This window comes from Micropterus dolomieu, linkage group LG05 (assembly GCF_021292245.1).
Source record: "Micropterus dolomieu isolate WLL.071019.BEF.003 ecotype Adirondacks linkage group LG05, ASM2129224v1, whole genome shotgun sequence".
NCBI lineage: Eukaryota > Metazoa > Chordata > Actinopteri > Centrarchiformes > Centrarchidae > Micropterus > Micropterus dolomieu.
The window spans coordinates 15,487,942-15,506,772 of record NC_060154.1 but is presented as its reverse complement, the minus strand read 5'-3'; the positions used below and the strand labels follow the sequence as shown (position 1 = coordinate 15,506,772).

Sequence of the window (18,831 nt, the reverse complement as noted above, 5' to 3'; positions counted from 1 at the left end):
CTCTCTCTCTCTCTCTCTACGTTTGCAATACTGAAGACGGCTAAAAATAGCAACAAACCAACAAAAAGGAATACATTACAAGGAAATAATTATGATTAGGTGATAACTATGAAACCTTAATCTACAGCTAGTCTCACAGTGACATCGAGTGTTAAAACCGTTAACTACAACATAGACGTAATTTAACGGTGCCCGAAACGAACGGTGAAGTGTAACGGGCAGATGAAATTGTAACATAACTTATATACACGTAGGAGCCATTATGCCCCTCATATTTCAAAATCTATGTTTTCTTTGGGCTAGTAATCTACTCTTAATTTCGCTACATTTTCAATTCATACCTTCATAACTTAACCAGTTTGTGATCTGCATTTTGCTTCATTAACCGAAATGAGCTGTCATCCAGGCTGTGTGCGCTCGGTTACGCAGAAGAGCCCGGTGTAATTTGCTCCTCCTGATCCCAGTCACCCCGACATGACAACCACTTGACTATTTTATGGAGGACTTTACACCTATTAAGGACTAGGTGTAAGATTTAAGTTGTAACTTATGTCTACGTTGGACGTATTTCAGCTGGTGCAACCCTTAGAACGTTAGTAGCACGTAAACTCCGACTTAAGCTAGAAATTACGTTCAAACTAGGCTAAGTTTGAACTTACACATAGTTGGTGCAACCCAGTAAAGTTCCCCTTCGAGGGAACTCGAACTGCGTCGGTGACGACACTAAGGGGAACGCCTCTGGGCGTGGCAGGGCTGAACTATGAATGAAACTACTCCAATCCTATTGGTGTTGCTAGAACGGTAGTGTGCGACGGCGTAACCGGAGGGGTATATAAGCATGCCGGCACACAGGACACATTAGCTTCTTTCTATTCAGCAGGCACTCTGGCTATGTTTGGAAACTCCATCTTACCTGAAGTCGAGACGAAGCAGCAGATCATGTCGAAGCGATTCCGACAGTCTGTCTTTCCCTGTCAGCGCTTCATCACGGAAGGTGATACCCATGGAATGTGCGTCTCATGCCTGGGGTGTCGCACGCCCAGGCAGCTCTTGAGGGGGCTGCCTGCGACCATTGCGAGGCCCTGCCCCTGCGGGTGCTGAGGTCTTGAGCGGCTCTCTTCCTAGAGGATGGTCAGATGCGCTAGGGCCTGTCCATAGGCTCGCCATTCATCTGTGACAACATCTGAGCCTCTTCTTACATGATGTAGGTTGGCAACAGATCTTCTCTTGAGCGATCTTTCACCACCCTGAGAATGAGTGTCCATGATGTAATTATGTTGTGTTTTTGTGCTATACTGCAAAATGTTCAAAATTCATACAGATTGTTCATAAAGTGAAGAAACATAAATAAAAGTTGTTTTCCTGCGCAAAATGTGTCACTTTACTTAAAGCAAACAATGACGTGTTATAAGGTCTTATAATTAGTTCATATTATGTCCACCTGTAATATATTATACAGGGATAGATATTTTAACACTTTACTGAAAGCAAACAAAGACATGCTATATAACTTTTAAACATTGCTATAAGCTATTATTCCATTTTATATCTCTAATTCTAATTTGTGACTGAAGTGTATTTATTGTGAGGCAGAGTCGATGGTTATAACGTACTATGGAACATGGTCGGAGATTCTTGCCTCACATTGACATAAACTGGTATTACTATTAGTTATAAAACATTAAATCAAAAGGTCATAACACATTATGAACTTTGCTATAGCGCCTAATGCATGTTTGTAAGTGATAACAACTATTATAATGTCTTATGGACGCATTATATCGTGTTATAAATATATGCATAAGTCATTATAGCGATGACCTTCATAGAAAGTTACCAAAATTGTATATTACAACTGTGACTGAGTAGCACTGCATAAACAATGATGTGTTGTTAATTATTTAATTTTATGTAGTAATGTAATTAAAGTAGTGGCAGTGCATCAATTGTCATTCATGATTTCTTCATATATCAAATTATTTAGAGGTAAATTTAATAAACATCTGCTGAAAGGTTGTATGGGTTTTGAAGACTCTAATTTCCCCAAAATAGCATTTTTTATGAAATAGAATAGTTAATAAGTTTTTGAATTGCTGAAAATCTGTTCAGAGATATTTTGTTTCAAATGTCTGCATACCAACAGTTGTGCAACGACGAATAGTCATCTTCCAAAACATTTTTGTTATCTTAAAAGTTAGCTTTAACAATCCAGTAAGATACAAGACAAATGCAGACAAACAGCAGTTCTTTTCCACTTCTGTTGTGTTACAAATATCACCAGTGTTTCATCTGACAAGAACAGAGATGGTAATGTGAGTGAGTTTTCATGTTGGCAAATACTTCTCATGTGGTACATGAGCAATAAATCTCTGGTTGAAAGGTTTCAGATTTGGTGTTTGAGGAGTTCAATGGCTTCCCTGAGAAAAATGGCTTTAATGCCTCCCCAAAACTTACCCACCATATTGCTGACCAGCTTGTCAAACCCTTCATGTTTGACTATGCTGGTGGACACGCTGGTGACATCCACGCCCCTGCTGAGGTTTCTGACATTGTGAGAGGGATACTGGGATTCTTCCAAGTCACCATGAAGACCACACAGAGAATCTATGCACTTGAAGAGGTAAGTCACTGCTGAGAAATTAAATAGTCTTACTTTACACAACATCAATAAAAATGCTATAAATATTTGTTTGTAGGTTGGCATCCATGGCAGGTGTCAGAGTAACTATGCTACTGAGGAAAACATGGAAACAAAGGACATGATAATCACTCAGGTTGTTGATCTCAATGACTGCAGTGAGAAAGCAGCAATGTACCGGGGAATAGCAACTGCTGTGTTCGATAAAGTCTCCAAACAGGTCTGTTTGTCACACTGCAGATGCGTCTGATTCCACAATTATAAATGAAACAGACCAATGTCAGTGCTATTTTTGTTTGTGTGTCCTCCATTCCAGAGAAGGGAATCTATCGTTTCAACAGTGAGATATGTTTACACAGTCAAACCAACAGAAGAGGGAGGTCGACAGCACTTCAGTCTCTTCAATATGAATGCAAGCGATGTAAGACAAGAAAATATTTGTTCATTATGCCTGCTTATTTGCAGTGCTTGTCAGCAATACAAATAAATCTGATGCTTTAAAAAACGTCTCCCACAGGAAGGAAATGGTGTTGCTTGGTGTGAGTAACAGCTACAGCCGTCCAATAGAAAGCAAGGGTAACCTTGTTTTCAAGTTCTTCAGCGCAGACCCTTATATCCCCATTGTAATGCAGGACCTGGAGGATCCGGTACCAAACGTAATAACGATATACTGCTGCTACATGGCATAAACAGAGTTTTATTTTATTAATATTAATGTTGTTGTTGTTATTATTAAAGCTCAGTGGCGTGTCTAAAGGGAGTGGCATTGGGTGGCATGTGCCACATTTGGATTCTGATTGTCCACCTAACGTGGCACCCCATTATAACTATTGGCTCTCTGCCCAAAGGCAGGACCTTAGTTCATACCAACTAGAAAACCGGACTTTTGTTTATTAGACACATGGTCAGTGGTGTAACAACCATTTAACAAGGTGATGAAGTTGCATACGGCCCAATGTAGTTCAGGATTCTGTATCAGACCTCTTATATTAGTATAATTTAAACATACAGAAAATAAACTGGCATCATATACTGACTTTATATACAAAGAGTTGAATAATCTCGGTACATATGTATAGTAATCAGTGAGTTAAGCCCTTTATTCCATGGTGTCTCAGTCTCACACTATATGTCATTCACATTCAATAAACACACAATAACGTGAAACACATTACATACTAACACTTAATTGACACGTAACTCTACAGTATGTTACATCTGCAGTAAGCTGAAATTAAGATGACAAAGGCCACATGCAAAAGCCACACAGAAGCATATACTTGCTAGTGAAATGACGGCAACTGAAAAATGAGCACGATATTGAGTACAAACACAAAGGAGGATTTAAGAAGCAAAAATTAGAAGACACAAAAATGCAAAGCTTCCAAAATATTCAGTTTCTTAAAAAAAAAAGAAGAAAAAAAAGACAAGATAGCATCAAACACAAATTGTGAGCAAGAAGAGCCAAAGGTGACACCTGCTAATAGCACCCTCAACGCGCCATCCACCGCCGTTGGGGAGGAGGACGTGCCCCCGGACCTTCTACAGCCTGAGACACTGTGCACTATAACAGATGATTAACTTTCTGAGGAACTAAGCAAGTAATGTCGTATTTGCAAAAATGGCATAACCCCGGCATTCCCCATTCGTGTCATTCTGTAGGTGATTAACAGAAAGCACCTCAAAAGTAAAAAAAACACAACACACAACAACATTTTTTTTTTACTGCTTTTCTTAACAATTCCAGTGACTGTGGCTTCTGCCAATTGATCTTTTTCCAAACTAAAACTTATCAAATCTTACCTGAGGAGCTCAATAGGACAGACCCATTTGTCTAGACTTGCCACACTATCAATCGCCTGTTTCTGCCAGATGGATTTAAAAGGGTTTAATAAACGACTTTGCACAGCAAAAAGCTTGGAGAGTATACCTATAATGTAAGTTTGAGTTTATTATGCCAATGGGCAGACATGAAACATTTTGTCAATAATGTGAATGTGGTGTACCGTCACTGATCATCATCGTTTTTCACTTGTCGGTTTGATCTGTCACTAATCGGATTATGTTTTCATATGTGTGAGGGTGCGCTGTCACCGGTTAGGCTATATGTTTTAACTCTTATGGTGCTCCCCACAATTTAGGTGTCAACTTTGCAGTGCATTTCACTGTTACTGGTCGTTTTAAAGCTACATGCTTTCACTTCTTTAATTTGCGACTGACATTGCATTATGTCACTCATTGTGATGGGAAAGCCCACTTTGACCATCTTTCATTGGGGCCTGGCGCCAACTCTTTAAGCCCCTGTGCATAGTTTATTTATCTTTTAAATAAAAATTTCAGAAACATGAATGTAAGACACTGTACTGTTCATAATTAAAGTAGACATGAGTAGTGGAGACAGATAGTAAATTAATGCTCTTCTTGCATGTGTGTGCGCACGCATTTTAGGTGTGTTGGTTAAAGTTAGGGTAGGGGTTCAGGGAACGCATTATGTCAGTGAGGGTTCTCACAAATCAAGCATAGCATTAGTTCAGGCAGGCAACAAAATCAAGCTCAGCTGATTCCAGAATATCAGCTGATAGGAGCCATCTTCAGCAGTACATCAGCTGACAGCTCACCTGATTCCTCTCTTAGTATTCATTGGCAAACTTACATACAAGGCGGCTATTTAAGCTGCTGTAGCCCACCTGTCTGCCCTCATTTCTTCCTATGAAAAAAGCTCATAAACCACCGCCACCCCAGCTCAACCTTTCAGGCCGTATCTGATAGGGATGCACGATAATTATCGTTCCGATTAGTATTAGCTGATTGGGCATATCTCATTATCGGAAGTATATCGGGGAAGAAATTTGGCCGAAAAAGAGTCAAACATGCCAACATGCGCAGCTGCATTGTCGCGCTGGGCGTCATGTCGCTGTGCATGGATAGAGCCACAGAGACGCAGTTCAGGCAGCTAGCTCGTGTCTTTCTTGCCTCTGTCTCTGCGGGATTCATTGCAGGTGCAGATTGAAGCTACATTGCAATCTAAGCTTAACAGACTACAAACAGCTTTCATTTAGCTCGTTGTACATCTAGCTTTGCCAAGCTAGTGTTAGTGCAATGTCTTTTAAAATAACAGAGGATGAGAGACGTGGATAGAGCAGATATTGAAATAACACATTCTACTTTATTCTCGTTTAACGGATGTATCGACAAAGTTGTCTTTTACTCTTGAGGTTTTATTGCACATACTACAGTAACAAAGGTAGCTGTCGTGAACTCAAGTAGCTTAGATTTACCTTCGCTTCAAGGTGTCTACGGCCTATCTCTGCGCTTGCCGCTGTTTGTGCGCGTGAGCCTGCATGTGCGTGTTCTTGTGCAAGAGGCGACACAGCAGCAGAGGCTGCAGCCTGATAATAAACAGTACGGTCTTCAGCCCCAGGCCCATTTTACAGCATTCTTCAGTACTATCTAGTATCTTATTAAATCGCATATGCCTGCTCTGTTCTGTACAGGGTTCTTTACTACTGCTCTCTGCCTTTCCTTGTATGCACATGGATGGGCAGAGAGGTGCTTTCCCTACCTTATGGCTTTCCACGTAGGCACGTGGAAGGGCAGGGAGATCCCAGAACAGAGCCACACCGCCAAATATAACTACAATGCTGCAACATCAGTCTTCAATGAAAGTTGTCCTGACTGAACTACAGAAATACAGGATGTGTGCGCATCCTTGTACTTTGTTGTGACACACATGCAAATTAACTTCATGCCACCCCTGCACAAGACAGTACCACCCTAGTCAAAAAGGTCTGGACACGCTACTGTAAAAGCTTTACTCTCTGTTCCTCTTTACAGGCTATTGAGTTGATCAAGCAACTGGCTGAAGCTAATAAATACCAGATGGACAGTGCAACAACGGAGGATACTATGAAGGTGTATCAACTTCTGCGAGCGATGCCTTATGAAGGATTAGTTATGTGGAAGCAGTTTGCAGAAAATGAAGAGTGCACAGTGTTATTGTGGAAAGTACATTTACTCAAGTTCTGTACGTAAGAGCAGTTTTGATGTACTACATCAAACATATTTTAATTTTAAGCTATGTTATTCTTTAATGATAGTTTCTAAAATTATATTATTATGGGTTGAACTACCAAATAGTTACATAAAGTATTGTAGTTCAAATTAGCTCCAACTCAACCAGCTACAACATTAATAGTAGTGCTACAGTAATAATAATTAGATTATTTAGCCCATGACACGGTAGCATTACAATAACAGAGGACATTCTGCTGCTTAATAAGAACTTTTTCTTTTGATGCTTTTAATACTTTTTGTTGCTAATACTTTTATACATGTACTTCGGTAAAATCTTGAATGCACGACCTAGTAAAATGTAAAGCTGCCTAGATTACATCTATTTGAAGTCATATAAACATACAATACAGCATAAAGTCATGTTGGATAGCTTGGGTGGTGTATTGGTGAGTAAGCTTTTATCTTTTAATTTAGCTCTTGATTTATTTGAATAATCATCCTTATCTTAAGCAAAGCTCGATTGATCCATTTTCTCTTATTTCACTTATCAGACAAAGGTTTTTGACAAACTTTCTACAAAACAAGATCATGTCAAAATGTCCATTGTCTCTCTTTTGCAGACGATACTGGACATTCCCTTCTGTAAAGCCAATATGTATCTGTGGAATACTGTGGTGCTTTCCTATGGCTCACTGGTGTACAAGCATTGCGCCTATTATACACCTTGTCCAGTAACTGCTGTTCAGGTAATCAAATAAATCACATTCCTTTGATAACTATTCAAGAAAACCATTCCAAACAGAGACATGTAACAGTACCATAAGATAATTTGAGATGTGGTGAGAACCTGAAACTGAGTAAGCCTTGATTAAGTATATGAATGGAAAATTATATTGTAATCAATAACTATTTGTAAAAGCTGACTGCACTTTTGTTGAACACCTGTACTAGCCACTGCTGGACATGGCCACTGAAAGGCTGAAGAATGGCAATGAGGCAGACACATTGCTCTGAAAGCTCTGCGGAATGCAGGTCATCCAGGCAGCATTAAAACCATCATGCGTTTCCTCCCCGGAGTTGCTGCCACCTCGTGTGCTGAGTGCTGCTGTGCAGTCTATGCGACTCATCGCTGCCAGAGACCCTCACAGTGTAAGAACACTACTATTTTGTGTATGGAGGAAGAAAATAAGACTGTTGCAGTTGCTTATCAGAGCTACAGTATAAGCTAGTTTTTAATATGAACCATGTTTATGGTAATTACATAGTCAAGTTGAAAGTTAGATCTTTTGATAAGGTCAGTGCTTTCACATAAAACTATTCTTATCCTGGAAAGCATATTTAATTTTCTTCATTGTGGTTGTCACAGTGGGCTGAGTGCAAAGGCAGGTTAGGACCCAAATGCAAGACAACAGAGAGCATGATCCAGTTTGTGATATTTAACACTCACAGGTCAAGTAAGTCCAATAGGGCTGAGTCCATGCAGTGCAACACATAAAGACACAACAGGAAGAGACTCCAAAAAGCCACAGAGGAAAATTCACAGGGGTACAGGACACTCAACATACAATGATGATACAGCAGAGACTGAACAGAACTGACAAACATTTATACTCAGGTAAACGAGCAGGACAGGAGAGCAAACAGGTGACAGGGATCAGAAATAACGAGACAGGCAGGCAGAAACAGCACACAGAGAACTCAGGACAGGATCGTGAAAATGGCATTCATGCTATTGTCACATTATCTTTACATTGTGGGGATGCATAATCTTCTCCGTATTTATATCTGCAACGCGGACTGTAATCTGTCTTTCAAATGTTACTGTCAGTTCACAAAATGAGAAACTGTAAGTAAGAGACTCCGTTGGAACAGAACAGAAATTTCCTCAGCAGCAGGTGGTTGAATGAGCGGCCTTTCTGAACTCCTAATTTTTATAATGCTTGTACTTTCAGGTCCAAGACATTACCCCAAGTCTATTCCTGCAGAAGAACCTTCCCAGTGAGATACGCATGCAGGCCTTCATGATTCTGTTAGACACTAAGCCACCAAATGCTCTGGTGTTCACTGTGACTGCACATCTACATGAGGTTAGTTTTGCATACTCCTACTTCAGTAGTGTTGCCAGATCCAGTACTCCAGACAATCAGTTCCTGTGAGCAAAACAATGCAGTTACAATCAATGGGTGTTGTTCATTATTGTTTACATCATATTCATTTCCACTTTTCTCTCGCTTTGAGCTGTCTTTTTTTGTGTTCTCTACAATAGCTCAACTGCCTGCAATGCAGCTGTGAAAATCCTGGCCCCTAAGTTTGGTCGTCTCAGTTATCACTACAGCAAAGCAATGCGCCTGGACTGGTTTGATGGTATGCTCAAATACAGATTCTTGGATTTCTCTCAACAATTTGCATTTTTCCCCCATACAAATAATTTCTTAGTTGGTACAGCCACAGAAGTCTTCATGCTAAGAAATGCAACAAACATCTTTCCCACTGAAATCATGAAGGAAAATTTTATTTCATTGGTAGAATTCTGCAGCTATTGGAGGTACAGCATTACCCTTGAAACATTGAAGGTAAATGTGTGTTCCAATCACAAATCGTAGTCATCTTTTCTTTTTTTTTTAATGCTGAAGTTGGGTATCCGTGCTGACGGAATTATGGAGCTGCTTGACACCAACATCCCTAGATTTACAGGAGATCTTAGTTCTGGTGACTTAAAGGCTATTTCCAATGTGGTGAGTATAGACATTAAGGCAGTATCTGGCCTGTGATGTGTCAGCTTATTTGCTTTGGTGACTACTGTGCTGTCATTTTCAGCTTCAAAACTGGGAAATTCTACCCAACGATAAGCCCATCCTTTCTGCCTATACACGCGCCTCTGGACAAGAGTGGTTGTTTGCTGATTTTAACAAAGAGTTCATTGAGAACATCCTCAGGGTGAGAGAATTAAAAATAAACCCACAACGAATGGTCTGTGCCAGTTCAGCCAACAAAAATGACCATATTATAAATATACCACAAAGCCTGCTACATTACATGCTGTTCTCCTCTGATCCTACTTGCAGGCAGGCAATCCTATTGCAGGGAAAGAAAGCCCTGTGTGGGCTGCGATTGAGAATTTACAGAGGGGAGTATCATGGCATCGGACAAAGCCATACCTAATCATTGAGGTTTGTTACTTCCAAGCTACCACCCTGGGTTTCCCACTGGAGATCAGCAAATATTTTGAAGCAGTCAATGGGATCACTGTAAAGGGTGAGGAGTCAAATCCTACAGCATACAAACGCCTTAACATCATATTGATTTATGACTAAAACGATTTATTTTATTTGGTGTAAACCATCATGTTACAACCGAACGGAAGCTGCTTAGGCAGGCAACCGACAGAAACAGGTAAATCCAACACAAGAAATTCACTATTCACAAGGGGTACACAACCAACAAACAAGACGAACTGATCACTGGCTCACAGTCCCCTCAAACTGCAGAAACACAAACTATTTGTAGGCCAGCTGGTGTTGATTGGCGAGTCCTGGTTGGCAGGTTCGGTCGGATCTTTGGCCACACCAATCAGACGCCAGCAAACAGCAACCAGGAAGTGGGTGGTTTTAGGTCCAGAGGAACCAATCCTCAACAGGGACTCGCAGCTGGGATTTGCATACCGTTCAGAGAATTCCAGAACACAACTACTACTCTAAGGCAGCCAGCGGTGGCCGTAACACATCATTAAAGTCATTTTTTCTTATGTAGCTAAAGCCGCAGTAAATCCACCACTGACTGAACGTCTTGGACAACTGTTCACTTCTGAAATCTCACTGGAAACTGAAATATTGACTGTTTATTTAATTTAAAGAAGATATACTACCGGCAAGTTAAGCAAATGTCATTTGTTGACAATAATATCATCACAGCAAACTTGCCATTATATACTATTTATATTCATTCTTTGGAGTTGCAGCTGTTGAACTGATCTTCTTTTTTAGTTATACACAGGATTTTTGGATTTTCTATGGGATCAACAGAGAGCTGTTGCAGTGTGGTTCTGAGTTTAAGAGCAAATTAACTGTTGCTATCCCATGGAAGTTTGCTGCCAACATCAATTTCAAAGAAAAAAAGTTTGAACTTGACTTCTGTCCATGCAAAGAAGAGTTTGAACTCTACTCAGTGAGGTATGTTTTTAGGGTTGTAGGGGGAAATGGATTCACATATGAATCCTGATTCTTATTCTCTACAACTGTGAATGAATTCACAATTTCCAAAAAAAATATATCATAATATTTTGGTTGCTTTTTGCTATGTTAACAAAACAACAGGACTGTTCTACATTAGCGAAGTAAAGCACCAGTACAACTCAGTTGGTCAAACGCAGACCTTCATCAGTACCAGCTAAATTTCATATTGCAACTCAGCTGACTGAAAACATGAATGAATGGTTTGTCATGCACTACACTGGAGTAAGAGCCTGAAAACTCTGATGTTAAATCCAATATTTTTATTCTCTCTAAGAATTGAAATCTGGATATTCTGAAAGTGTTTGGGCTATAATAATAATAGATTACATTTATATAGAACTTTATTTTAGACACCTTAAGTGCTTCAGGGTAAAGGGTGGAACTACTCTCAACCACCACGAATGTAAAGCACCCACCCTGGTGATGAATGGCAGCCATTTGTGTCAGATGCGCACAACACATCAGCTTGAGGTGGATGGAAACACAGATCACTCTGGGGGGGGGAATGTGATGGCCAGATGAAGAAAGCCAGGTTGGGAATTTTGCCAGGACACGAGGGAACCCCCTACTTTAATGACCACAGTGAGTCCAGACCTCTGTTTAACATCTTATCCAAAGGACAGCATCTCCGCACTGGTTTTTGACAATGAGGGAAGACTGCTCCCTGCTGGCCTACCAACACCTCTTCCAGAAGCAGCCAAGTTTTCCCAAGAGGTCTCCCATCCAAGTATTAACCAACCCCCAACCTGTTTAGCTTCAGTCATTCAGTACAAATAAAGTACATGTTGGTATGGCTGCCGGCACGTAATATAACCATACTTTAAGTTTTATACTTAAGCACAAGTCTCTTAGCCAAGTCTAAGAATTTATTTTTATTTTTTTATTTTTTTTATTTCCCTTTCCAACCAACTGATCAAATTGGAGTCTTTTTGGCTTTGGCTTTGGCTTGATGCCCAACACTATTGACTCCAGTGATGGCGTCTTGAGGCCTGACTCAGATCAGGTACAGTAGACACCTTTAAAAGATCACTGTTAGAGTTAAACCAAGATTTAGGGAACTGGATGCAGATTAATGACTTTGTAATTGTTCCAATTCAACATGCTGACCCCTAACCCCTGGCATTCAACTACCAAAAGGTGTACAGAGGGTAACATTTATGGAGTCGGTCTCTGTGTGGAAATTGAGTTAAGGAGAGAGAATTTTAATGAGGAATACCCTTTTTGTTGTTTTTCCTGAGATACTCCCAGGAAATATTAAAAGTAGTCCGAGGTAAGCACAACAAGTACAACCTATTACACCATACAGTACTGTGTAATCCAAAACAACATCATAAACTTACATATGGCCTCAAGAATGTAACAAATATTTCGGTTCAGGCAGACCTCTCTAGTCGCACTGCTAAACTTACATGAGATACAACACTCAGTGAAACTTGTAATTTTTATTTAACATCACTGCTACGGTTGCTGCACTGTAACCCGCTATTACAGACCTAAAGACAAGTGCACTCATGCTGCTTTAGGATACATTTGTCAGATAAATATCTCCATCTTTGCTCCATGCAGTTTTGACATGATTACTCTTAACTATATTATATCATAAACTTATAATATTGAACTGCTGGCTATGAGCTGTCAATTTAAGGCATTAAAGATGGTTTGCTTTCTTGGGTTATTGTCTGTATAAACTTCCCCTGCGTAAATTCCTGTTGGTTGAACATTCTGACACGACCAAGTCTGCAACAAAATAGGAAAACATCAACATCAGAGTTGGTGCTTTTAATCCTTAGAGTACATCATGCTGATAAGCAGTGTGTGCCCTCTCTGCTCTCTGGTTTAATGTCTCAAACTTTTATCTGTTGCACATCCAACAGTGAGTCAAGGGGTACTGACACACCCTGGAGTACAGTTTTCTGTGGGTGTTTAGTCACTCTTTAAATGTTTGGGGTTTTTTATAAAAAAATTTTTTTGTGATTTACCAAAATGATCAAAGTGAAATCGTGTAATGATGGACTACAGGTGTTTATATTAATGTGTTTGCCTATATTCTTAACTTTTTTTGCTAACATGGCCTGTGCATTTAATTAGTCCAGGCAAACAAAGCTGTTGACAAAATCTACTTTGAGGTTAATGCTGGCCGGAGCCAACATCCTATGAGCGCACGGCAACTGCTTGAGACTCTGAGGAGGCTTTCCAAGGTATTTGGCCACCCTTGCAAAGATAATTTCTCTGCACCTGTTCTGGGTTTTTATCCATTCACATTCTCCTGTTGCTTAATTGTGTTTACATAAAGCCACCCAGCGATTACGTGTGTCATCTGATTCAGCATCAACCGTCAGAGAGATCTCATCACAGCCATCATGACAATGTAATGAAAGTATGCTAACACAGAGAGTGACTAAAAATGTTTCACTGCAATATATTGGCAGTTTGTACTGAGCAATGTCATCATGGGAAATGTTTCAGCTGTGCCTATGATTTATGATCCCACCATCACCACAAAAAAAACTGTCCATGTTAGCTTTTTGTGTGCATAAAAAAACTCCACATAAATCTATTACAGTCTAATGGACTGCATTCTGTCTCATTCAAAAGAGTTGGGCCTCAGCACCTGAAGCTGTAGCCACTATCAAAGCCTTTGCTTTGAGCGGTAACCAGAAGCCAGAGGGTTACTATGCAGTCACCTACACACCCGAAGCAAACACTCAGAGCACCAGGTTGTCCCAGGTTGGGGAAGGCACCAACTGGAAGATGTGTGTTGACACCACTGTGAATGCCCATGTCAAGGCAAAGGTAGATATAAAACACTCATAGCATTACTGTAAGCGACTGTCTACCCTACTGCCTTTTACATTTTTCACTGCATCCGAAAACATTACCTCAACTCTATGGCCATTGTTTAGTTGTCCAGATAGCAACTTTATTGTTTTAGTTAACCCTTTCCCCTCTCATCCGTGTCATTTTCAGCCACAGCAGGAAGCTGTTTTCAGCTATAATGCTCTAAAACCTAATTATACACTACCTGCTCAGTATCAATGGCAGAAAGACACAGTTAACAACTCGATAAGGTAAACATAGTGGAGCATTAAGCAGCTAAAGAGACAGATATTTCCTTCAGGTGTTGGTGGAGACCAAAAGCAGAGCTAAAACAAGAATAAACACTGGATTTAGCCTGAGCTGGCTTCCACTGCCCCCCATTGGTCAGGGGGAAAAAAATCAGTGACTGGAATGATTATACTGCCTGAATCCTTTATTTAATTTAAAACGTAAAGTTTATATCCAGCATTTTAAATCTGTTCAAATACACTGTCTACAAATACTGACATTAAAATAATAATATGGTCATAATTATGGTCTGTTTTAGGTATTTTATTATATTGTATGTTGCATATCAAGGCTGATGCCAAGTCTTTTGTGTGTAGAGACTCCCTTCATGATTGATATGTTCTGTTTGGGCACATGTGGGGAGCTGAAATGTCAATGAGAAGTGCAATTGCACATTTCCCAGGTTCCAAGCCAGTGTTAACGGCCAAAGCACACTGGACCAGGATCCCAGAAACCATGGCAGAGATGGGCAGGAGGTGAGCCTTGGTGGAATAAAGATGCAATTTTTATCAACAAACGTGAGGAGGAAGAGAAGAGTGAGCTGAAGTGAAAGGTGGAAGATGACTTTGATTCACGTTTTGAAACAATTTACTTACTTACTTTCAGAGTTTGCAATCATTACACCCCCCTGCATGTGCTGTTAAACAAGTGTTTCACCTTTTCCAGAAGTGAAAGGGTCATCCAAGTTGTGGCTTTCTTGCTCGGCTTCTCTGAGAAACATGAAAGAAATGCCCAGCAGAAGGTTTCTGCATCAGTTGTTGCCGCCTCAGCAGACACCGTCGATGTAAAGATTGAATTCCTGGAAGTATTGGAGGAAACATTCACTACCTACATTTTTATGCAAAAAATACAAATCCTTGCATTGTATATAACTAATCTTGACTGCTGTATTTACCTGGGTGTGTCATTTCTTCTGTGATGTCATTAGTATACAGTCTACTACCAGGGTTTTCCAGTTCCACTGCCACCTGCCCTGTTTTGAGGACTTTCAACACCACATCAGAAACTCAACAATAGACAGCTTTGGACGCACATAAAAACACATGAGCTAAGTAAACCAGTTTGACGAAGCTTAATGGAAGGTTCATACACATTTTCTGTCTTTTTTTGGGCGGGGGGGGCAGTGGATTATTTTGACAGATTTCTATGCAAAGCAGATGAGCAAAAACAAGCAAAGAGTGGTGCCATTTTTGCTTGATTTATAAAATCTGTTTTGTGCTACAGAAAGACAACAAAGCCCAGATGGGAGCCAGATGCCTCTTTTCACAGTAATAACACTGCAACCAAAATTTCACCACCATGATGAAAGTGAGGCTCATAAAAGATGCATCAGTAATCCATCAGATGTCATTAGTTTGGCATAAACCTGTAAAGGTCCTGATGCATACATTTTGAAAGAATGTTAATATTTGAACACCCTCTTTCGAAGAAACATTGTGTAAATTCATGCAGTCCTAAAACATTGTATCTTCATAATACTGAATTTACCAAAAACTGTTTCAGGGTTTTTTTCTGATTCTGTCTGTGTAAATCTTTGTTCCCCCAAACATTGTGTTAAATCTGCATATCCCATGATTAAAATGATGATCAGGCAGTTTTTTCCCTTACCTTTTTCTCTTCCCTTATAATTAAATGAATCTCCATTGAGGTCAGTTTCTGCTTGTTAATGGAAGATTAAAAAGGAGCTGGATTGTAGTTACAGTAGGCCTTTCAAGATGTGTAATTTAGAACCAAATTATTGATATATGATATTACAGTAACTGAGGAATAAAATTTGCTAATTTATAAATATCACACAATATTGTAGACAAAGATCAGCATTACTGATGAAATCCATGCAACTTCTGAAAAATGTCAGAGCAAGTCATAAAATCGCTGTTTGTAAATTAAGAGTGTCAGCCTTGTCTGATGCAAACTTTGCAGAGCTCTTTGCTTTTGTTCAAAAAAAGAACGCAATTTGCATGACATATTTGCCAAATAAATTTTGTTCTTACAAAATATAAGAGGAGTGGAAACTGGTGAAGCAGAAAACACAATCCAAATGGTTGGCAGGTTCGTCTACTCAATCAGCCAATTTTGTCTTTGTTAACAGGTCCTGTTATACTCTAAATCAGTGGTTGGCAATAGGCGGCCCGTGGGCCAAAGCTGGATTACTTTGATAGGGCAAAAAAAAAATAATTATAGTGGCTGGCGCTGAAACAGATCTCAGTCATGACAGCAAAAGTTACTCACATAAGCACTTCATCTTGAGTGATTGTGCCTACAAAATAAAAGGGCAAGAAAGTTTTTGCAGCAGTACTTTATGTTGTGTGTAATTGAGAGCTTTTACTTTGAAAGGTTCTCAAGGAAATTCAAGAGTCTCTGGTTTGCTTGACACTGCTCTGAAGTAGCCATCAGAAAAGTGAGTTAGAATTCCCTTGAATGTGAAATGCAGGAATTTCCTCTGCTTGGAGATACTGGGGACATGAAAATAAGCGTCCATAGGTTGATGTGGACCAATTGCCGGGATGAACACACTCTTGCACATGCTTAATTGTGTAAAACAATGTCTTCATAATCAATTTGGTGAAAAGGGAGAAAAAATACTAGCAGCAAGTGGGGCTTGAACACACAACCCTTTAAAAGGGAGTCGTGTACACTACTGACTGAACTTACCAGAGACACAGTAAATGATGGTTTATAAATGATGAATTGACGATGTTCTGGCCCGCCATCTAATAACTAGAAAAAAAATTGGCCCGATGCCAGACTTATTTGCCAACCCCCGCTCCAAATATCCCATTTGCTTGTTGAAATACTGAACTGAACTGTTGTGGGTGAGTTTTGGAATAAGAAAACTGGATCACAAATGCCCTTTTTGGAGGGTGTTACTGAACGTGATGGATGTTTACAAGGTCTGTATGACCTGCTGTGTTTGTTTGGTCAACTGACCCAACAGGACTGTTTGCAGATATCAGTACACAATGTCACCATGTGTGCCCTTAAAGTTCACTGCCTGTGCCACATAAAATACTGTGTCCTTTGGTAAAACATATCCAGTGCTCTTTGGATGGACTATATTATTTGATATTCAGAGATCTCAAAGTAGAAGAGCTATTTTGTGAATGCATGAAAGATTTGATGAACATTAAATGGTTGTGAACTGGGCTCAGTCCAATTCTCAACTTCAAGTCATAACAAATCAGATATGTCAACATAATGATTGCATCCTGACCAAAGACTGGTTCACCTAACTACTTCTGGCTTTGCTTCTCCTGCCTACACTGATTTAGCCAGATGGTGTTGAATTGCAGAGAAAAGACATCGACATCAAAGACTGAACAGGATGAGCCCAATTATAATGGCACCATTATGTTCCATTTACATCTCTAATATCCTGTGGGCTTTCAAGTGCCGGTTGACAGACGGATTGCAAATCTGTTATGCCTACGTCAAGATCCACATCATGCTCCTGTCGCCTAGAAGATCGGGACACCCTGACCTTGTGTTGACAGGTGAAATCAATTGGTTAGAAAGCATCAGTGAATGACTGATTAGGTCATTTGGTAGAGGAGGAATAAGCCATCCTCTCCTTTTTACTTCTACTCACACTGTGATTGTGACTTGCCTCATTAGGCAGACTATACCAGCACTACTAAAAGCTATCTGAGGGTAGCTGATAATAAAACCAAGGCTACAGACATTTTTGCCCTAATTGTAGCTATTACTCCATGTTTTGTGCATGGCATACAGCATTGTTGGATGCATAAAAAGTTGGGAGGGTTTTTTTGTTTTTGTTTTTATAAAACACACCAGTTCAACAAGTGAGACTTTATAGAAAATTATTTGGGCAGTTTTTGAACAGATAGCGTATGTTAATAAGAATTACCATAATTTGTGATCGACATATTGACTTTTGGAAGTCTGTAGTGTTTTTAAAATCTGAAACAATATGCTGTAAATCCTTAAAAAGTCATGATTTTTTGGCACTGACAACACAGAGTGTGAGCACTAGAGGACAGTATTTACCACACATTAAAATATGCCTGGCACAGTGCTTAAAGCCTGGCACCAGTATTTGCTCAGTTCACAGAGAGGGCTATGCAGTGGATGTTGACATTTTGAGGATAAATAAACATAGGTCTTGGCACTGTCAAAATGATCCCCCAACTCTGAAGCTGGCAAAGACAGCACACATTTTATTCTAATATAGAAAGAAAGTACTTACTGAATGTCAGTTTTCTTTGCATGCCTATTAATGCAACAGCAACATGTGCTTACCACAGAATCTAAGGACACTTTTTTAATAATAAACATATATCTCAAGGGGCATTTGCCAATATGTGCAGCTGCTAAACTAAGCACTTAGCAGGGGCACTGTCATCTCTCTCATAGCTACAGATTTCTTATTAGCAAGTAGAACTGGTTTGGTGTCAGGTGAAGATGAGCATTAGTGAATGATCAGTCAGGTAATTTGGAAGAGCCATAAACTGGATTGCTTTTCCACCAGCAACACATACAGACATAAACTGCCTCCCCTTCTAATTTAAGGTACACAGAAACAAGGCTTGTGTGCAGGGTGAGATGTGAGTGGGTGAGACTGGTTATATCACTGACATTGTCAAGTGGGCACACCTTGTTATGGACACTTCGTGACACCTCCAGAGGGCTCAAAATCTGACATCACGCCTGCTGTTAGACCGCCACTGAGCTCACATCACTTCACCAATAATTTCACCATCACTCTCACCAAATGTGCTTGTTGCCATGTTCCCTGACGTTATTATTAAGAAATCGTGTTCCTCTACACTTAAGTAGTTGCGCCTGTTTTACAGGAACATTTATTATGAGACTTTACTCTTG

The 18,831-nt window shown here is 39.9% G+C and overlaps 1 pseudogene; it reads left to right on the top strand.

Annotated features, from left to right (window-relative positions):
- Positions 1-2,204: 2,204 nt before the first annotated feature.
- LOC123971286 lies at positions 2,205-15,441 on the top strand (annotated as a pseudogene).
- Positions 15,442-18,831: the final 3,390 nt, after the last annotated feature.